The sequence below is a fragment of the Falco cherrug genome, chromosome 7 (assembly GCF_023634085.1).
Source record: "Falco cherrug isolate bFalChe1 chromosome 7, bFalChe1.pri, whole genome shotgun sequence".
Lineage (NCBI taxonomy): Eukaryota > Metazoa > Chordata > Aves > Falconiformes > Falconidae > Falco > Falco cherrug.
This window is the reverse complement of record NC_073703.1, coordinates 71,568,348-71,583,485: the sequence shown is the minus strand read 5'-3', so window position 1 is coordinate 71,583,485 and position 15,138 is coordinate 71,568,348. Positions and strand designations below refer to the sequence as shown.

The 15,138-nt window shown below is 51.2% G+C and overlaps 1 long non-coding RNA gene across 1 annotated transcript; it reads right to left on the bottom strand.

Annotated features, from left to right (window-relative positions):
• Window positions 1–395: 395 nt before the first annotated feature.
• LOC129736563 (uncharacterized) lies at window positions 396–14,520 on the bottom strand. The gene is made up of 3 exons (XR_008733344.1): window positions 14,011–14,520; window positions 10,008–10,178; window positions 396–7,521 (listed from the first exon to the last, which is right to left on the bottom strand). It is a non-coding gene; the product is annotated as an uncharacterized LOC129736563 (long non-coding RNA).
• Between the last annotated feature and the right edge of the window lie 618 nt (window positions 14,521–15,138).

The window sequence follows — 15,138 nt, the reverse complement described above, 5'->3', positions numbered from 1 at the left end:
AACACACCCAGCACAACGTGACTTAGCAAAGCCCACCGCGTCCCTGAGTCCACGCAGCGCTGAGCATGCTGCGACAGAGCCAAGATGCTCACCCCCCGGGCCAGCAGGCGGGGTGTTGCATTCCCTCTGGAGGCACGTGGTCCTGGTTCTCCATTTCTCATCCTGTCAAGCCTTCTCCAGAGGCTTGTTTGTTTTGCCCCTCACCAGAATGTGCCGCTGCATGTTTAGGCTGAGAAAGCAAAACAGCCAACAACAGCTGCTGGATTTGGGGAAGGGGAAGGGAGGGAATTGCTTTCAGTTTTGACTTTTAACCACAAAATGCACACTGGATTCTTCCTGACAAAAGTGACAAGAAACAGAGCCACAGGTCTTTGCAGGGAGCAGGGGGAGAAAATGGCAGAGAAGACACTCCCTGATGCTTGTGCCTCTCTGGTGTTTTCTGGTAGCAGCAGCGAGGGAAGGCAGTGGCTTCGGCAGGGAAGGTGCTGCTGACCTCCTCTCAGCTGAGCACGGGGGTACAGCTGCGTCCACACGCTGGGCTCAGCAGGAGACTTGGAAGTGGGCCGAAGCATTCTGAACCCTTAGGCCTCCTGCTTTTCACCCATCTTCTTGGCTGTTGCTCAGGCTGCCCACCACCATGCCTTGGAAAAGCTGAGCTTTTCACTACAAGACCAAGTTGGTGGAAAGCCAACAGGAGAGAGCTCAGCATCAGGTCTGATGTCTCCAATCCCTGCTGCCGCTCAAGAAGGGTGCTACTTCGACTGTTCTGGTGCTCTCCACTATACCCAGTATATGCCCGAATCTCTGGGTGGGAGAGGTGCCTGCCTCATGCTGTGTGGTCTTTGCCAGAAGAAGGACCCACCCCACCAGGTGACATTCAGTGACACCCACCATTCTGCTTATGAGAAGTCTGACACAGGTTTTACTCTTTCCTTACTCAGGAAAGCGATATGCTATTTGAAGGCAAATGGACCACATCATGCCTGAATAGTGGTGGAGCAAATGGTAGTAGCTCTGCAGGGCTGACAGTGCAGAGCTTTGAGAGGGGCTTGTGTCTACAGGCGAACCTTTGCATCTGAGCTGCCCAGAGATGCCATCCTGTCTCCATGGCAGTTGAGGTTTATGGAAAGCACCAAGTCCTTTACCCGGTGAGGGCCTTGAGACAAGCTCTGATAGACTCAGAGTCTGTGTGGACATGAAAATCCTCATGGACTTTCTTTCAAGAGAAAACCAGTACTTTGTTAGCAGGAGAAAAGGCTGCTTGTGGACAATGTGTCCTTGACTGTCTCAGAGAAGGTAGTACTGCTCAGTAGGAAATGCTCTTTTGGATCCATTTGGTCTATAAACAGAAACAAGGAAGGAAGAGAGGAAGGAAGGAAAGAGAGAAGCGAGGGACATGGTGGGTATCTCATTAACAAAGCCATCCCTTACAGCCTGTGGGGTTTTTCCACCTTAGGGGGAGAGCTGCCTTGCAGACGGGGCTACGCTCACGCACGGCAGAGCTCCAAGTCAGCGCAGTTTCAGTGTGGACGAGCCCTGCTCCCCACAGCTCACCCCCAGCCGCTCTTCAGAGCTTCTCTGTGCCTGCTCGTGGCTCACTGCCGCGGTCCCCAGCAGCAGCACAGGGTGGCTCATTGTCCCCACAGCTAAGAGCGGGGCCATGCCAAGGCTACACACTCCAAGGATGCAGAAGGTGCTTGTTGTGCATCTGTGTGGCCAGCGAGGAGGAAAGGGAGCGTGCCCGGGTCTCAGCAGAGCTCTTTGACTGCCCAGCAGTAGGAGGGGTTATTCTGGGACAGGAGGAGGCTGAGGGACCTTGCGGGGGGTGCAATGGAGTGGATCCTTGTGCCCTCTGTTCCCCTCACACAGCAGTACAGCAATCAGGTGTAGCCAGGCCACACGTAGCCCCATCCCACAGAGGAACATTTCCCATTGTCCCACTATTTTTTTTTCCATCACTGTAAATTTTATTACCTCAAAGGTATGGAATTAGGAAATGAAAGATGTGGAAAAATTCCTTGGACCAAAGTACTCATTTCCATCATTTCCACCTTGCCCTGGATTTCCTTCTCGATTAGTTCCAGCAGTGTCCTTGGTTCAAGCCTTGGAGTCATTAAAGTCCTTTTGAAGCTCTTGTGCCTCACACCAGTTCTCATTGCTCAGCAGAATGATACAGCAGGAATAACAAAGTCCACTTTGATCAACTACTTCCATCCTTCACAGCTGCTTCTGCGGGAGTGATTAATCCCAGCCCTTCCTCCGCTAATAATAAGCGCAGAGAACCAGCTACATCCTTTGTTGTTATTATTTTCTCTTTTCATGTTCCTTTTCTGGGAGAGTTGTGGAAGGTACTGGGTGACTTTGGTCCAGGCTCTGTCGGAGGGGTGGCTGTGGCACCGGTGGGGAGCGCGGGTACCTGGTGGGCTTGGGTGCCCTGGTCCCTCCCCTAGTCAAGGCGGTGGGTTTCCTGAGTGCTGAGCTCCCCGTGCACTTGCTCTGGAACACTTTGCAGCACCACTCCTGCCTGAAATCCTACCTGCTCGCAGGAGATCAGCGTTTCCTACTGGCAGAGAGCCTTTGGGAGATGCAGGGCCATTCAACAGGAAACACCAGGCACAGGGACTTTGCAGGGAATCAGGCCATTTCTCAGTAAGCCTCGCGGTCCCCTGGGCTGCTGATCTGGCACTTGCTCCTCCATGAATAACTTCTTACAAACACAAATTATTCCAGGCCTTCGGTTTCTGTTTTAAGCTGACACTGAACCGGAATTGCTCTTGATTGCACCTATCTAATTGGGAGAAAGAGGAAGAACACTATTTATTTAATGACAAATGCCAGCTAAACAAGAGGAGGTTGGATTACCATGACCATCAACTTTTACAGATAAGATTTCAGCATTTAGACCGGCAGTCCGCTATGTTTCAAGGACTGGAGAGGTAAAAGCCTCAGACATGGGAAACACCCCTGCAGAAGAGCATTTTGCAGCAGCAGCAGAGCTGCAAGTGCCCTGTGTCACCCCCTGGTGCCGGCTGATGTGGGCTGAGCTATGCATTATGCATGCTGCATACGAGGAGAGGGATCGTACCTTTAAACCTAATCTGTCTTCACCAAAACAGCTGGTACCTGAGGTGTATCCTGGGCATGTGCACCTCCAGTTATGTCTCCCCAGGTCCACTTGTGCGAGCCTGGGATATCAAGCTCCACGCAGACTGGTGCTGGTATGGCAAGGGAAGGAGTGGGCACGGCTAGCAATGGGAAAGAGAAAGAAGAGGGAGACACAGCTGGTGCTGCTGGTTTCTGCCCCAGGCACGGCGCTGGGAGCCACTGAACACTGTTATGACACAAATATGCAACAGAGAAAGTCCAAGTGCTGGAGGGAGCTGGTTTGTTTTCTGTAACATCTGGCTTGGGGAAACCATGGCTTGGCCAGAGTAGACTACGTCATCAGGCTGTTGCTCCCCAAGCTTCTGGGCCTCTGTCTGTCAGCCTGGCTCTCAGCACCTTCAGTTCTAGGGTCGCACATTGTGTACTGAAGAAGAAAGAGCTCTCTGGCCACCCTTGATAAACAGTGTTCTCAGCTGCTCCCCCAATTTCTTAATTGTGTTATGGTGCTGGGTGGCATCATCTGCCTTTGATGTTGGGACCTTGGGTTTGATGTTTGGCACAAGCAAGACACCTTGGCTGTAGTAAGAAGGAGAGCTGGTACCCAAATGTCTGGTCCGGCACGGCACGCGCGTAGCACGTATGTGCTAAATCAGAACACCCTGGAGTCGGAGGCAGGCAGTGGCAGCGCTGCACTGAGTGCTCCTCCCTAAACCCACCTAGGACTGTCTGTTCCTCCAGAGAGCTCCCTCAGGCGTTGTGTGTATTACTCCAGCAGCACCGGGAGTCCTAAGGAGCCATGCTCAGCTCTGTCGCATTGGTATAAAACCAGAACAACTCTCGCTGCACTCTGCTGCGCCCCAGATCAGCACCCGTTGTGTGGTCCACTTCAGCAGCCAGCCATCGGACCGCCAGGTACTGATAAGGGCAGAAGCTACCCCAGAATGAATTTATGTGCTTTTTCTTAATCTTTGGTGGAGATAAGCATGTAAATATATGAATGAAATCTCAGTGAGTAATCTTTCTGCTTTGTTTTTTGAGGTATTTCGTCGCTCTTCAAAATCCCCAAATCCCAAGGTCTCAGACTGCTGCAGCTCCGCTGACTGAGGCGAGTTAAAGCCTCTGCGCCTCTGGAAGGGCAACCCGGCACGGCCCCATGGACCACGCTCATCTGGAGACGCCTGACGACACAGCCCAACCACACAAGGAATTCTGTCTTAACGGCTTGGAAACACGCTGACAAACTAGCCAGGATTTAAGCAGGGTGTCTAAGCTGAAGAAAATAATTTGCTGTTTCAATCTGAATGGAGCAGATATGCTTTGCTTTCTAATGTCTTTAGGTCTCTGGAAAATAGCTTCACATTCTGAGAAATCAGAACTATGTAAGAAATCTGTAGTTCCTCCCACTAAACTCATCTAGTCATAAACTGGTCTAGACATAAACAGATAAAAAGAAAATGGCCTGACAAAGCAGGCTGGAACTTGCAACCGTTTTGGAAGAGCAGCCTGGGCATCCTTGGCAGGGCCGGTGGCCACGGAGCACGCGTGTTTCTGGCAGGGCCGGAGGTGGCTGGGCACAGAGGCCAAGCAAGAGGGCACCAGCAGCCCCGAGAAGCAGCTCGAGGGGGAAACCACCATCATGGCAGGAGTTAGAGCTCTGTCACATTTGGATTTCACTTGTTGTTTCACTGGAAAGGCAAGTGGCGAAACGACCAACCTTTCCGAGGGATTTCTATTTAGAAAAAAATATTTACGGTGCACTTCTGACATCACCAGGCAGTAAAGCCGTGCATTACGATTCCTGTGTGCATACAGGGACACGTGTGCCAACAAACATGTTATCCTCCTGCACATTCCTGTATCATTATATAAATCAGGCTTGTTTAGGCTGAAAGACGAGGACAGAGTGACAAATCCAGATTGACCCCTTGTCACCTCTGAAGCCAAAGGGAAGAGCAGGATTTAGGTTTGCTCATCTGTTTTGGTCTAGTTTACAGGAAAAGGCTTGAGTGATTTTAGATCAGGGTCCAGGAGCTTCCTTCGTGCTCGAGGACATTTGGATCGAGCTCCTGTCCCACTGCTGGCAGCACCTGGGAAGGCCAGTTTAAAGCAGCACCAGCTGGGTGGACATGTCCTGAGATGTTTATCCATGCCCAGCGGCCACCAACTTACAGCTGTAGCATCTTCTCCTGAGTTTTTCACCTGAGTAAATTGTCCCTGGAGTTGATACTTCACACTTTTATATCTGGCCCATGCAGTGGGAGAGGGTGGGTGTATGCAGGCACACCTCAGAATCGCTGCAGGGCTCCTTGCAAGGCTTGTTTGCAATACAAAGTGATGCTTCATCTGCAGCAGAGCCCCTCTTGTGTGCCAGGCTACAGACATGCTGAGGACGGTGTGGCTGCAACTCCTGTCCCTTCTCACACAGCTCAAAGCTTTGAAACAGCGATAAAAGCCCAGGAGAACAGCAAGTGTACTCCTCTGGACTCCACCCTGCACACTTCTCTGCTGTGCTCTCATGGATGGCTCAGCCCTCTGGTCCTCTCCAACCCTCCTTGCCTCATCTCCAGGTCTCCAAAAAAGCATCCCTATCTTCCCTGTTCCTGCACCATCTTTCCACACATCGTCCTCATAAACTCAGCCCCCCACACTTCCTTCCACATACCTTACTTCCTCCCCGTGCCGCTCCCTTGGTCCTGCTCTTACAGGGTCTTGGGCTGGCCAGGCTTTGCCATGTGCATACGGAGCACAGCAGGGCCATCACGAGAGCTGACACTTTGCACAGAAGCAAGGGCTGCTGGCCAGCAGGGAGGGCTGCTGTGGGAGCGCGCACCCCGAGTTTAACAGAGGAGACTATATGCACGGGCACAGCCTGCGACTGCGGCTGCTGCCACCATTGTGTGCCACTTTAGAGCCATTTGTATGGAACTGGCTGATGCGTTGCACAACAAATCAGAGGCTGAATTATCTCTGGTTTAGATCCTTACTTCCATTGCATCCAAAAAGCATACTGTCCAAAAAAAAAGTGGAAAAAAAAAATCAGGTTAAGCCACAGCCCACCAATGGAGTAAGGCAGAAGGGGACAAGAGAGTGGGAGAGGAGGAGGTGGCATCATGGCCAGGGGTGGACACACTCATGCATCGGTTGTTACCTCTTCTGGCCTCAATCCTGCAAACTCATGCAGATACATAGCACCACTCACCTAGGATGGACTCGTGGAAGTCAACAAAGTGGTATGTTGCCACTACTATCACTCTGTTTCTTTTAAAAACTGTAGCATGTAGCATCCTTCTGATTTTTTATTACCAAATGCAGCTCAAGTCAATTCACTAAACTCGGTGGCACAACTCCCCCTCTCAAATCAGAACTGAGAATAGCAACAGGCTGCTGTGTGTTTTTCTATCATGTGCTAACTTGCTCTGCCATCCTGTGAATGAGCTTCTTGTTTTCTTCTTGATCAGACAGTTCCACCTACACCAGGACTGGACACAGAAGTAAATCTGGAAGGAGAATACACTTCCTGTTTATAAAAATACCCTTCCTGTGTGGAAGAGCCTTCTTCCTGCACACACACATCTGAGTACAGCATCCCGGACCTGTTCCTATGCGGACACGGGCAGTGCTGCTGGGGGTGGGGGTACAGCTATTACGGATATCTCACTGGGGTGAAGTACTAAATAAATTAATGTTTTTGTTGTACCACCTCTAGAAATCAAACACAACCCCGAGCAACCTCAAACTGTGATCAAGATGTCATCCTTTTGAAATCAAGGGCTTTATTTCTTTGGCTTAAGGCTAAAGCTATCTGTGGATTTCCGGAGCCGGTGTCTCATTGCCGTGGACTTATTTAGCTAACTTATAGACAGTGTATCCGGCTCTTGGGATTTGACTGTGGCTCATGGCTGACACATTCACAGCAACTAAGGACCTGAGCTGTGTACATGAATTGATAAATCTTAAAAAAAATCAGGTCTCACAAGGCGGTGAGCTGGATGTTTCTATTTATATCCCTTACTAGGGGTCTTCCTGTAACTCCTTCTGAAAGGACCTGGCCGACATCTTCTTCAGGGCTGGATGGGTTAATCCACTCTCCCCTCAGGTGGCCTCTCTTCTCACAAACATCAAGAACTTGACGGTGAAAGGGCTAGATCCCTCACTCTGCCTGACTCCCAGCAGCATCCCCAGACCCTGCCAGACTTCAGGGATCATCAGCCTTCTTCAATAACAGGCTTATGAAAGGGACCAGCCCCTGTGCCACCTTTGCCCCATAGTTTCATCACCTCTGTTTTGCCTCTTTCCAAGACCTTTGATGCCTGTGCAGCTCGGTGTCTGTAACAGCTTCTCACAGGCTTGCATCTTCCACTTTGCTTTCCCTCTTGGATGGGTCCTGCTTGCATTGTTCCATGTTGGAAGCATTTGCTGTCACAGAATTCACGGCATAGTTTGGGTTGGAAGGGACCTCAAACATCACCTAGCTCCCACCCCCCGCCACGGGCAGGGACACCTCCCACCAGCCCAGGTTGCCCCCAGCCCCGTCCAGCCTGGCCTGGGACACTGCCAGGGACGGGACACCCACAGCTGCTCTGGGCAGCCGTGCCAGTGCCTCGCCGCCCTCACAGGAAAGAATTTCTTCCTAATATCTAGTCCGATTCTACCCTCTTTCAGTTTAAACCCATTCCCCCTTGTCCTGCCATTACAGGCCTTGTAAAAAGTCCCTCCCCGGCTTTCTTGCCGGCCCCTTTAGGTACTCTAAGGCTGCTATAAGGTCTTCCCCAGGTCACCACCCAGCTGACATGTTCTGCCACCTCACCTCATGTTTATCACTCAGATCATGCTTCCCCCTGATCTGCCCACAGCAGATTTCACATTACCTGTTCTGTGCTTATCTATTGCTTTCTTCTCTGGGCATTTCCATCACAGTCCTGGTCAAGTGCAGGATTATTGCCACGTGCCATAAGAAACTGCTGTGTCCCTCCACAAAGGGATGGATCCATGGAGGAGGGGGTGCTAGCACCTGACTTCCTTAAATCTCTCTCTTGTGTCAGTCTCTGCTAACTTTCTAACCAACAAAACAAAAGGATGGTTTTGCAAATTACCCCAGAACATCCCCCACATATATGGACAAGCCAGAAAATTTTTCCCCCATAGTATCTGATTAAAAGAGTGCAGTCATCTAAACCCAGAGGTATCATATGCAGGGTATTTTTGTCTCTCAGCTGGGAACTTCTGTAAAAAAGTGTTTGTAAACTCTTGAGTCCTTGCACTGTGGCAAGAAACTGCAGCAGTGCTGCCCCAGCCCCTGGGCACCTTGTAAGGAGCTCAACATCATGCTGCACAAGTGAGTACTGGGGCTGGAGAGGAGCCACATCAGAGGTGAGCATGACTGCTGGGGACACTAGGAACTGGGAAGGATCACTGGAAGGCTGATTTGCTTTCTTCTGGGAATTCTGCTCCCTCCTCTGGCAGGCAATGCCACCTCTGTCCCTTGCTTTGCACACCACAAGGTCACCTTCCCAGCCTGAGTGATGACACTATGATTAATCTGCTACCTTTTCCCTCTTGACATCAATGTTCTTTTCTGCAAATTCTTGTTGCTGTACAGGGAGCTGGCAACCTCACTGCACCAGCATTTATCGCTTTTATGGCCACGCAGTGTTGGGAAGAGATTAGCTAGTTGGAAGGCAAGGTACTGTGGTCGAGGAAAGTCCACCTGGCTGGGGCAGTGCCTGCTTTGAGCCAGCAGTGTGCCCGGGTGGCCCAGGAGGCCAGCAGCGTCTTGTGTCCCACGCGGCGTGGCCAGCGGGGCCGGGGCAGTGCCCGTCCCCCTGCGCTCGGCACGGGTGAGGCCGCCCCTCGAGCCCTGGGCTCAGCTCTGGGCCCCTCACGGCCAGAGGGACACTGAGGGGCTGGAGCGTGTCCAGAGCCGGGCGGGGGCTGGGGGGGCTCAGCCTGGAGAGGAGGGGGCTGGGGGGGCCTGGTCGCTCCCTGCAGCTGCCTGACAGGGGCTGTGGGCAGGGGGGGTCGGTCTCTGCTCCCAGGGAACAAGCGACAGGACAAGGGGACATGGCCTCCAGCTGCCCCAGGGGAGGTTCAGGTGGGGTATCGGGAACAATTCCTTCATGGACAGGGTGGTCAGGCACTGACAGGCTGCCCAGGGACGCAGTGGCATCACCATCCCTGGAGGTGTTCAAAAACTGCACAGCTGTGGTGCTTAGGGACATGGTTTCACAGTGGCCTTGGCACAGCTGGGTTAGTGGTTGGACTTGATGATAAAGGTCTTTGCCAACCTCAATGATACTATGGTTCTTTGGGTGGTTTTCTGCCTGTGTCACCCCCCGTGCCCTGCAGCCCTCACTGGGGTGCCCACGGTCCCCTGAACGCTGCTCCCCTCGGGATGGGGCCATCTGACAGCAGATGTACCGTGGCGGGGGATCCTGCTCTGTGGTGGCAGGGGTGTGGGCAGTGGGCAGCCCCCCGGCTGGCACCTGCCTCATGGGGCAGGTGTGCAGCAGCATGCCCTGCCTCTGCTGCCCCAGCCCTGCCGTGGTTGCCGGGACCCCCCGGTGCTTTTCCGCCCCGCTTGCCCAGATTTCCTTCGCAGGGAAAACAGGATACAAGCGGAGGGGGAGGAGAGCGGAGCATGCCTCCAGCTCATCCTGACATGGAGGTGACAAACACAAACATGCCTGTCCACACGGGCAGCACCTCTGGGTCCCATGCTATACATACGCACTCCACGGCTGAGCCCGGGGAGAAGTACAGGAGACCATGCCCCTAAATTCAGCACCTGCATTATGGCCTGAGGCCGGCAGCACAAATATCCCCTTTCCTCTTCTCTTCCCACTCCCCAGTTTTGAATAATTGGCTCCCCAGTCTGAGTAGCTGACAATTTGAAGGGTGCTCACCATCGGTTTGCCAAGCATCATCCCGGCAGAGCTGGGATCCAGACAGAGTCCAACCCATTACTATGCTTAGAGAGCTTGAGCAAATTGGCTTGAGGAAGGCAGGGACTGGCCAGTTTTTGTGTTAGATGACATCCATCAAGGTCATGTCATGCCCGAGTCTGTTGACAATGCCTGGGGGGAAAAAAGAGAGCCCACGCTTCACTTGGTTATTTGTACACGGATCAGAGGAGTAAGAAAACAGTTTGACTGTCTTGGCTACTCAAGTCAGTAGATCTGACCAAATGCACACGGGGATCAGGTGGGGCAGGACCTGTTTATGTAAAAGCACTTCGCAGAGGACAACTGCACTTTAACACCATTCCTGTAAGAAAGGAAGGGAAACCAAATGGCCTGAACATCTGAAAGAAAAACACTCGTTTCCTGTAAGGAGGGTCAGCCCATGGAGGTTGTACCTCTGCTGCCTGCATCTCACCACTGTACTTTAGCCTCAGGTATGATTGTCAGTGGGAAAGGGCAGGAGCTGTGTCATCCTCCAAAAAGTAGCACATTTTGCGGTGCCCCGCAGGCTGGTGACCTTTGTGATCAACATCATGTAATCAACCGATGTTATGCTGAGGTTTCAAAGACGCACAACCCTCCCAACCTTTGCTTTGGGTTTGTGACCTTTGTCTCTGCTTGCAACACCTGAATCTTCCTGACCCTGCCCAGACTCCTGCTCAGCCCTTCCTGGAGGCCAGCCAAACTGCAGCTTCGCAAAGGAAAGACACCAAGTTTGCTTGCTGTTTGTTTGAAATGCTCAGGGTAACTTCTCTGAACCACACCGATTTGAAAATAACCTGGTAATATCACAAATTCTCTGCAAGATGTCTGATACTTCTTTCTTCCTCATCAGGCTGGAAATATTTAAGTAGCTCCCCTTCAGATGATTCTGCTCCCACCTTTTGGCTCAAAGAGCAAGCAGGACACTGAATGACGTGGGTAAACTGAAGCTCAAAGATAAGAAAATCCAAGTTTGAGGTAAAGACATGCTTTGTTTAGTTGGAGAAAGCAAGGTTCAGGCATGAAAACACACCTCATAGCAACGCTTTTGCTTTTGCAGCCAAAGCCTTAAGCTCTGGCTTGCCTGTGATGTGAAGCGGCTGCAGAAGCGGTGCCAATGTTTGACAGCTGCTTGTCCTCACCCAAGTAACGCAAAATAGATGGGGTTTGGATGCGAACCTGCCCTTCGTGTCCTGACCGGCCCCCACCCTCACCTACACACGTATGCCAGCAGCTCCTGAGCTCACTCTGGTTGAGGAGTGGTGACTCCCAGCTCCTTTGCTGGGGACACATCACAGGGCTGGGCTGGCACTAAGCCCAACCCTGCATCTGAAACATGGTGACCAATTTGCCATTGTAGCCCAGGCAGCCTGTCCTTGTCCTGCAGGAGAGCAGTGAGACTTGCGGAGATCTTGCCAGCTCCTGCAGCCAAGCCAGTTCCAGGCTCCAGCTCTCTGAGACCTCGTGGCTCCCAGGCTGCAGTGGGAGGGTGCCCTGGGGATGCATCCTGCAGGGACAGCCATCCTGGCCACCATGACACAGGGCTTAGGGTCGCAGGTGGCAACCTTCTAGACCTGCACAAGTCACTCATTCCTATTGTTTCTCAGTTGCCCTGCCGATAAAAGATGAACATTTGTTATCCCCTCCTCTATACCCCCCTGCCCCCAGCCAGGAGGGCCCCCCGAGAAGCAAGCAGAAAGAAAGTGCAACATATTGTGGAGGGGCTGTACCAGTACTGTGGTGGGCTCAGTGGAGCTGGGTGGAGCAGGCAACAGGTTGAGCAGGAGGAGTATCCCTAGGGCCTGGAAAATGCTCCTTACACTGTAACAGAAACATTTCCTTAGCTCTGGGAAAGAAGCCCCAGTTTTCCAATGCCTTCTGTGACTCCCCCAGTAAAAATGTGTTACAGAGGCATCACATGCCCTGCTGGCCCTGGTATCCCACACCCACAGCCTTTGGTCTCTCTGCTCTGTGAATAAATGAGAGAGACAGTGGTGGGGAGAAGGGAATTGTCATCTCCCTTGCTCTTTATTTTGGGAGACACAAACCAAAAAGGCCACGAGACATGCCCAGAGCCCCATCACAGGTTGGTGATGGAGCTGGGAAAAGCTCTCAGCAGGCTCTCACTCCTGGCGCCAGGTCTCCTCTGTCAGCCAGAGATGACTCCAGCAAAACAGGTCCCTGGAAGTACTTTCAGCTTGTCATCTAAGGTGTAACCTTTATTCTGTCTGTAGTAATGAGGCAGGAAAACTTCCCTCCCTAAACCCATCTTCTGTTCACAGTTGTGGGTTGTATTCTGCTCGCTAGTTCTGTGAGTCCCTCCCCACTCACAGAGACACGGGCTGTAATTTGCTCCTGGAAAGAGTGTGGAGGGCTGAGCTGGCCCTGGGCACAAGCATCTCCAAGACTGCCCATACCTGGAGCTACAGCAGTGGGAAAGAAACAAGAAATTTGCTTTAGAAAAGACATTTTAAAGCTTGCCTCTAACTGTTACTTGGGAGCCCACATTGCTGAAGCACAGCTCTACCAGGAGAACAACCCAAAATATGTCCTTTTTCTTGTGAAGGAAAATTCTGGGAGAAACTGAAAAAAAAAGGGGCTTTTTCCTTGGATTGATCTGAGAAGTGCAGGCAGCTATTTGACAGCGTGGAGATCGGAAATGTTGTAGCGTAGGCAGCCAGCTTTGCCTGCCACAGCCATGAACAGAAAGATAAACACATTGATCCTATAAGCAAAGAGTTGATCTGCGCTTGCAGTATCTAGTTATGAGCAATTAGGATAGATACTGCACAGAGACTGGGTTATGGTTAATAAAAAATGCTGGAAGGGCATCTCCTGCCTTTTCATATGCAAGAAATTACATCAAAATTCCTGGCCACATTGCCACACTGAGACCATCCCCCAGTTGCTTTTGGGAAGTGGGACCATCTGAAAAACCACGGACAGAAACATCTGGGAAGTAAGCTGGCCTGTCCAAAGTTCACATTTCAGTTCAGCCCAATTCATTCAGATAAAATGAGAGCTGCCTGATGTTGTTAACCCCAAGGGTACTTGGAATCAGAGATTTGTGTCAGATCCAAATAAAATAATAAAAAAAAATCTCAAAATGCAGCCTAAAATGTGAATTAAACCAGAATAGAAACCATTTGTTAAAAGTATATTCACATAAACAAAGGACAAAAAAAGTCAGAAAAATCACGTATTTGCTTGAGGAACCGTAAGAGGTTCCCCATCATTTCCTGTATCTAAAAAGTTGATATGGTTTTTACTCCCTGCAGAGCAAGACAGAGGGGGCTTCATGCTGACCACTCATACGTGCTGCCCTTGGCTTAGCTGTCACATCTCTTCCTGTTGCTGGGCATTAATTCGAACCTTAAGTCCCTCAGTGTGAGGGAACAGTCGGAGAAGCTTTACCTAGCCGAAATCCTTCCCAGGATGTCATATCCTTCCCATGTCAGTATAATTTGGCATGGGCTGGGGGCTGCTTTGGCTTGCATGAGGCTGCCTATAGGTATGGCTGTGACAAGGCTGCAGCCACGAGGGCAACAGCTCGGCTTCGGTTAGTTGTAAGAGTGTGGGTATCCAGAGCAAGCATGCTGCAACAGCGTGGGGCTCGGTGTGGGCTGAAAGAGCCGGCTCAAAAGCTGGAAAAGCCCATGGGAGCTTAGCTCATGCTGAGGCCCACGTTGCTCCCACTTGCCTTCTACCACCAACCAAGCCAGCCCACCACCACCGCCAGCAGGTCTGCATCGCATGGTGGCACCACCGGGGTTGCTCCAGTGTGCAACCACTCCTAGATACTCATCTCGCCATGGGGTTACAGTACCAGGGGAGTTTCTTCCACTACCCTCCCTCTCCCAGCTCTTCATTGCCCCCACTGCTGACCTCGGGAGCGTTATCCTAGAGCCTGCGTTATCTGAGGATGTATTCTGAAGGATCAATACTTGGAAAAATGCACACTTACGCATGTGAAAATCCAGGACTTCTTCTCCACCACTGACTCCACCCGGATGAAACTTGTTGGTGTTGCTCCTGCCTAATGTCAGGGTAAGTAAAAGCAGACGTGAGCCTTCAGTTTCTACATGCTTAGAAGAATTTGTTTTTCTTCACAGAGGGAATGTTTGAATTAATAGTTACACTGGCGTAACATGATGCTGAAGTGCATTTTTTCCACTGTGTAATTTCTAGATGAACAAGCAAGGTTAGCGTGAAGTTTCACAATAGAAGAGCAAAGAGAAATGAATGGAAAGAAAGAACTGCAGAAAATACCCTCATAACACAGTAGAAATCCCAAAATTTTGAAGTTAAAAACCCGCAAAACATAAAAGAACTCCAAATGCATTATGATAAAGAAACGTACCCTTAGGACACGTATACACCCTTAATGCTGCCCCAAAAGAATGCCTGAACAGAGAAGATTGCAGAAGAAGTGAAAAAATAAAAGTTTACTCTAGGACTTCCCCTGAAAAATGAGTTTCAGGTAAGTATGAATCACAAGCACTCCAATTATTCTAACTACAGCTATTCCCAGAGCTGGTGGAGGGCAGTGGGATGCTGAAGGTGTTGGCAAACACGATCACCCTTCCTCGCACTAGTAAATGTGCTCCCGAGTGCATCATCCACTGCCTGTGCAGCAGGTGCCATACCTCTGCCCTCTGTGCGCATGGCTGGAGGATGGGGAGACGCCGTCCCCTGCAGCTCTGCCCCATGCCTTGGTTTACACTCCTTCTCTCCAAGCAGCCAGAAAGTGCTGCTGCAACTCCCCACAGCCAGGCGTTCAGGGGACGGAGGGACAAAACGCAGCCCCTCTTAGGCCTTGAAGTTGCTCTGGCTTGCATCAACCATCCTTATTTGCCTACAGTCCTGCAGGCAGGCGTATGAAAAGGACCTGTCTGCTTTGGCTGTGTACTTGAGACACATCCTGCACATTGCTTTCCCAGCTGGGCCCATCCCATCCCGGCTGGTGACTCAACTGTGAGAGAGATGGAAGTGTCGCAAAGCCCGTCATCCTGAGTCACCAGCTATTATTGTCGTGCACAGGTGCACAATGCCAGCAAGAGGAATTTCTCCAGCATTGCCAGAAAAAGCAGCA